This window comes from Varanus komodoensis, unplaced genomic scaffold (genome assembly GCF_004798865.1).
Source record: "Varanus komodoensis strain SLA01 unplaced genomic scaffold, ASM479886v1 scaffold32, whole genome shotgun sequence".
NCBI classification, from domain to species: Eukaryota; Metazoa; Chordata; class Lepidosauria; order Squamata; family Varanidae; genus Varanus; species Varanus komodoensis.
Window position 1 is genome coordinate 21,102,890 of NW_025335798.1, and position 6,000 is coordinate 21,108,889.

The following is a 6,000-nucleotide window of genomic DNA, read 5'->3' on the forward strand; positions in this document are numbered from 1 at the left end:
GAAATCCTAACCCCAACCCTACCTGACTCAATATATGAGCAGTACCACAGTTATTCTTCAGTATTCACAAGTCTTGAATTTTATAACACTTGCCTCTAATTGTGCCTGTGTGGCAGGGGAGCCTAACCAGAAACACATCTATTAAGGAAATTAATATATGAAAGATGTATCATATTGGAGAAATTGCTTGCAAAAGATGTATATATAGCAATGCATTTAACAGAAGAAGTCCAAATGAAAATGCATACTTTAAAAAAACAAATCACAAACTGATGCGGAAACAGAACAACAGGAACCTAAAACTGGAAAAATGAGTAACAGAGAGAAAATTAAATAGTTTTGCATTTCCATGCCTCCCCTACACACACGCACCCTCACACACCTCTTATCCACATAACATCCCATCCTTGAACTTGCTCCTTTCCCAGTTCTCATTAGTCATCAGGAGTCGCTTAGATAACTGCAGGCAGGATTGAGCCTACAGTTCTGCTAATGAGGCAAAAGTAGCAGTTTACATTCCTGTACTAATTAAATATGTGATATTATAGTTAAGATTGCTATTTGGTCTAGTAGTGTTATGATAGTACATATGATTAGTATTGTACTGTGTAGTGAAGCATGTTATCTTCGCAGCCATCAAGCGCACGAGTGGCTCCTTGAGAAAGCCACATGACTCAATGCCTCTTTCTGCCTGGTTCTTGTGCGCGCTCTGCGAAAACATTGCGTTGATGCAAAGGTGTGATTCTTCATCAAGTGCCCAATGGGGGTGTTTCATCCAAACTCCAGACACATGATAATCTTGTCTCAACATGTACTAGCCTTAAGCTTGAAGAAAGGTTTATATCTCATACATTTTTAATCCGACTCTAGCAAGTGTAACTTATTACCTTTATATGTTAAATCCCTCTATGTTCTCTAAAGCTTATTGATCTCAAGAAAGGAAGCATCGCTGGTTGCCGTAACCTCGAGCTTCCTTAAGATCACTAACTTATCTTCTTAGTCACATACCATTTCTTTCCTCTGGTTCTACTTTCACAGCCACTAACACGGATTAGAATCATCACTCCATGCTTGGAAGGCGGGTCACCTAATGTGAATTAGTTAGCATTCCAAATCACCTTTGTGTTCCTTTCCATCGCAGAGGTACAGACAGTCGGTTTCCTTGCTCTCCATAAATATTTATGAAACAATTCATAGGCAGTGATGGAAGAACCATCCTAGGCCATTTGGCAAGTGATAATAAAGGACAACATGTTGCTGCGTCTTTGTTGCTTTTACAAAGTTCTGCACTGGTATAAAGTCTGGAGCACTCCTCCGTTTGGTTCCATGTTGTCCTTCTCGTACACCTGTTGGAACAGGCACAAAGGGAAGAATAATGAGAAAGGGTCTTCAAATACAGCACCATTTGCAAATCGTTCAGAAGCTGTAAAAATGCTTGTTAACAGAGACAAGATGCCCTGGACATATAGAAGCAATTGTGGCTTGCTTGTACTGGCTGACAGACTGCTTCTACACCCCTGTCCAAGTGTTGCTTTTGACCAGCAAATCCACACAATACCTGATGAAGCAACAATTTTGGCATGGACCTACCTGTACACTACATTCATCATCCAAAGCTCTCCTCCAGGTGCCTCCTCCAAGGGAAGCTCAGAAGAAACCAACAGAGGAGAGGGTCTTCTTGAAAGGGCCCTCCCCAATTATGGGATGATCTCCCAGGAGAGGCCTGCCTGGCACCCACATTGCTTTCTTTTCAGCAGCAGATTTTCTTCTCTTAGACACTGAGCAATGTATGTTGAGGTTTTGCTCAGATCCTGGAATATCCTTTTGTTGATGGTTTAAATTGTTTTAGATATATGCATGTCTCTGTATATGCTCTCTGTTTATATGCCTATATGCAACTGTTTTAATAATACGCTTCTATTGGTTTAATCTTTGAAAAATGTCCCAAAAGCTTCAGCTAGTAGGAAGTTTAGAAATATAATGAATGAAATGAATGAAATAAATGACTGTTCTCCAACAGCCTCCCTGGGAGAGGATTGTCTTCTGTAAAGAGGAGCATGTGGTCATCCCACCTACAGGTCCAGAGTGGACACCTTTGACTTTGTTGCTCTTTCTATTAGATAGAGCTACATGCAGTGTATGCATGAATGAGCTGATCAACACTCAACAAGGGATAACAGAAGAATGTAAAAACTTCCTTGCTGGATCAGTCCAAGACCAATTTAGTCTAGTAGTTGTTTATAACCAGGAAGTTGAGCTCCTGAGTTGATAATGTGCATTAATTCAGTTGTTACAAAAATGTGGCTTGCAAGTATGCACTAATCTAACTCAAATTTATTAGTATTTTTTCCTCACATTATCTTGTAGTTTTACTGCATAATGCTTAGGATTTTAGTATATTAAGCAGCACAAAGGTATGATAAATAAAAGCCTAATGAATGTGATGCCTCTGTTGCTTATCATGCTGAGAAGGGCCTGACATTTCTGCCTCAATGTTCTGCCCTGAAGGCAGCACTGAAAAAAGAGGGCTGGACTGACTCCTTGACCCCTCAAGTCAGCCAGTTTCTAGTCTGTCTGGATGGGGCCAGGCTTGGACAGGAATAATAATGATGATGATAACATTCCCATTTCTTTACTGTTCAAGAGCAAAATCTCTTTGGGCAATTAAGAACAATGCATAGAATAGAATAAAATGCAATACAAAATCCACTAAAAACTGCATCAAACGTCAATACAAAAAATAGAAAATAACTTTTGAGACAAGTTCAATACAGCTAGACCTATTGCAAGAAAATAAAAGCTGAGAGATGCCCCCCCCCCCAACATTTGCCACTAAATAACCAGGCATAGAGATCAGTCTTGAAGCCCCAGTGCTGCGGGTGTTTAAGGATAGGCTGGACATGCCCATGGTAGGCACGTCATGAGCGGAGCCGGCTGCAGCTGGGGGTCAGACTAGATGGCCCAGGAGGCCCCTTCTGACTTGCTTTGTTTCTATGTTTCTGTCTTAACACGGTGCTGAAAGCATAAAGAGTTCGTACCAAGCAGGCCTCAGCGGGGATATAATTCTATAATCAGGGGGCTACCACTGATAAGGCCCCTTTCCTTGTTGATACCTTCTGATCTTCCCTTGGAGGGCCACCAAGCTCAATGTCAAGCATAGTGACCAGTTAGACTGAGGAGAGGAGAGGAGAGGAGAGGAGAGGAGAGGAGAGGAGAGGAGAGGAGAGGCACTCTGACAGGTATGGTGATCTCAGGCCATAGAAGATGGATAGACTAAACCCAGTGTCTTACATCAGGCTCAGAAGCATACAAGCAGCCAACATAGGTCTCAGCTGAGCTAGAATTGGTATTTTATTTTCAGTTTTATTCTGATAGACTCACTTTGCACAAGCTGCATCCTCCTCACAGTCTTTAAGAGCAGCCCACCAAGGCACTGGTCACTGCAGCCAAGCTATCGCTGCCAGGTAAGGGCACAGCAGAAGATGATCGATGGCACTCGAAAGCCGCCTGGCCCTCCAGTGACAAAGAGACTCCAGAGGCTCCAGGAAATAGGTATCAGCCTTTTCCTCTCCTACTCCTCGAGCTAGGAAGAGTTTTTTTTAACTGAAGTACAGTAACTTGGATGAAAAATATGATGATCTTTAATCTAAATCCTCTGGAAGTCACCTTCAGCAGAATCATAGGCAGATGGGTCTCTACCCAAGTGACTTTTATTTTGTAGGTACAATTCCCAGTGAGCGTTTCTTTCTGAAACCATAGCTCTATATAGCATTCCTGCCAGCTTGCATTTTTCTTTTTCTTCCACTAGTAAAATAAAATAAAAACTTATTAAAAATGTAAAAGGACTTTAGAGGTTCTGTGCATATTCAGTGGTGTGAGCGTATATGTTTGGGTGAGTAAGAGAGACATCAACAATAAATGAGCTAGCTAAACAATAAAGAAGGATCTCTTATCCTGTGGCACAGTGAATGTTTTATTAATAAATGGTTTCCTTTCTTACTTCTCATATACGCACGTTTGGGAGTCAATTGCTGTGTCCGTGAAAAACTTTCCTTATGGGTGTGACAGAGACAATGGGGACATAAATAAATAAATAAATTCTAATTAAACTCCTAAATTAATCTCCAAAATGGGAGTGGGGTGTCATTCTTTTTTCTGTGGAGGACCTCATTCCCCGGGGACTAATCAGACATGGGGGAAATGCCAGTAGTGGACTGGATGGAGCCAACAGTGGGCAAGGCCAGAGATAAGAGTGGGACCGCCTGCCACCCCTCCCTTCCCCTTGTTCCTCTCTGCCCAGTGGCTGCTGGGAGAGGAGCAGATCGCTCTTGCAAGAGGTCTCAGCTGATTGCTTGCACAGGGCTACAGGTGCCCCCGTTCCTCAGCTCTGTGCGAAGCAGCAGATCAGCTCACATAATCCATTGAGAAAAGGCAGCCTGCACATACTTGGAAGCACAGTGGAGGCTGGAGTTCTAGACACAGACAAAAACACTGAATAGCACATTTCCAGCAGGTTCAAATATTTAGGCTATGGCCATCCTCGGTCCCACTGTCCATTGACATGAAAAGAAAAGGATGCTGTGAGGACTCCCTTTAAATTGGTCTGAGCTCTGAAAAGTCAGGTTCTCTGAGATTTAATGCTGGTGGAGGAGAAAACCACTAAAGCTGGTTTGTTGATCTGGATCAAGCCCAGCGGTCTGAATCTTCTGACCGTCCAGGCGGCATGTCTGTGAAGGCGTCCCGGAAGAGCACCTGCATTCCAAAATGGGTGGCCGTACCCCATGCCACCCACAGTGCGGCACTCCCAATAGTGAGTACATTTCTAGAAATAAAATAAATTCATAAATTGTCTGAAAGTATCCATGGAAGGACTGGGGATCCACAAATAATTTGTGATGCAGAAAAATGGAATGATGTTTCATGGAATGATAATTAGCGGCATATTAGTGAGAAACTTCTTTGTGTTGTAAGACCACCTTTGCTATTTTAGCTTTTACTTTTGCTGAAAGGTGTTGTGTCTTGTCTTGTTGTTTCTGGACTTGCTCTGTATTTATTAATAAAGAAATAAATTCCATTAAATATAAAAGTAAGCCCCGATGAATTCAATAGGGCTTATTTCCAAGTCAGCATGTATTTACTTTGTATAACCAACTTTTATCCATCCAAAACAGTGGCTAACAGTACAAAGGAAAGGTGGTAACAATATGAAAACCATATGAATGAAATAATTAAGACCTAAAAACAAAGCCATTAAAACATGTCAATAAAACAGAGGCAAGCAGCACCACTAGGGTTAAACTGTTATTGGCACACAAGGACACGATCCTATAAATTCCTGACCACATATGGCTGCTGATGTGCCAACGTGGAGGTCCTGTGACTCCCAGGCAAGCCCTGCACCGACCCCTCGCAGCCCATGCAGCAAAAGTGTGCACTGCCTCCTGAGGTGGCAGGTCCCCCTCCGAGAGGATGCAGAGCAGGGGACGGGCATGGAAACAGGGCAGGGCCAACCGCTCGTGCTGCTTCCTCTCAGCACCCAGCTGTCTTTCTCTCCCTCCCTTTGTCTGGACAGCCAGCAAAGGCCATCCAGATGAAATACAAGGGACCTCCACTGCTGTGCCTCATTCCATGCCTTGGGTGCACATAAGTTCAAGGGCTTATACAATCAGAGAGAGCATTGGATTGTGCCCCAGCAGCTTCACAGACAAGTAATTGCCCGAATAACAGAACGTTGCTCACTGGCAGAACAGAAAGGATGGCACCAGCCTGACATACTTCTTTTGCATCCCCACCAAATTTATCTCTGATGGTCAAAGGATCAACTGAAAGGCACCATAAAGGGAAGGCAGGTTCACACGGAAGAATGCAGCCTGGTCAGAAATCATGTAGATATTTATACTTCAGAATGTGCCTAGAAGCAGACCGGTAGCTGGTGAAGCTGTTCTAGGAAGGAAGTCTCGCACTTACAGGAAGTGACCCCAGTTACATATTCTGGACCAG